Source organism: Spodoptera frugiperda, chromosome 16 (assembly GCF_023101765.2).
Source record: "Spodoptera frugiperda isolate SF20-4 chromosome 16, AGI-APGP_CSIRO_Sfru_2.0, whole genome shotgun sequence".
NCBI classification, from domain to species: Eukaryota; Metazoa; Arthropoda; class Insecta; order Lepidoptera; family Noctuidae; genus Spodoptera; species Spodoptera frugiperda.
The window spans coordinates 5098648-5099454 of NC_064227.1; the positions used below are offsets into that span (position 1 = coordinate 5098648).

The following is an 807-nucleotide window of genomic DNA, read 5'->3' on the forward strand; positions in this document are numbered from 1 at the left end:
TTAAAGACTCAATTCCAAGTAGAGTTTGTAGCATCTATAGTGTAGGACATCACTGTAAGAGGTTTCATGAAATAGTTATGCGAACTGAAAGAGTTTTTGAGTAAATTGAATGAATACTTTATTGTTTGATGTCAAAACTACTTGTGAATTCAGAAGGATTTAGGAAAATTTATTCATATTGATTGTATTTTCTTGAGAAAGAAGTGCCAAATTGCTTTGTATCTAAAAATTTTTAGTACATTGCTTATACAGATATTTAAATTTAGCCACACCTACATCTGGTAGCGTGGCCGAGCGGTCTAAGGCGCTGGTTTAAGGCACCAGTCTCTTCGGAGGCGTGGGTTCGAATCCCACCGCTGCCAAATATTTTTTATCATTTCGACATAGCATTTGTTCAATGTATAAAACGTCATTTCGTAATTTAACAGATTTATCCATTAAAATATAGGTATTGATATTTGCGCTAGAAACAGCATCGCTATTACGTGGTCCCTTCAGCAAAAACATACAAAAAAGGATTAAATACTAAACCGTAGCACTTAAAACGTCATTGTATGCAAAGATCTGCACTTTATAGACAACCACATCGTACCCCCAGTGGAAAAAAGGCATAAGACGAAAATGGTGATTTTTCAGTATGGCGAAAAAATTGAATTTATGGGCATATTTACTTTATTTTCAAACGAAGAAGAATTATTCTTGTATCAAAAAAAGGAGAAAAAAAAGTTGCACTGCGTGTTGTATTTAAGTTAGTACTAATGTTTAAAGTTTATTAGGAATTGTAAAAAAAAAATATTATGCTATTTT

General features: G+C 32.6%; 1 non-coding gene across 1 annotated transcript; it reads left to right on the forward strand.

Annotated features, from left to right (window-relative positions):
- The first annotated feature begins 280 nt into the window (after positions 1 to 280).
- Trnal-aag (transfer RNA leucine (anticodon AAG)) lies at positions 281 to 362 on the forward strand. Its single transcript has one exon. It is a non-coding gene; the product is annotated as a tRNA-Leu (tRNA).
- The last annotated feature ends 445 nt before the right edge of the window (positions 363 to 807 follow it).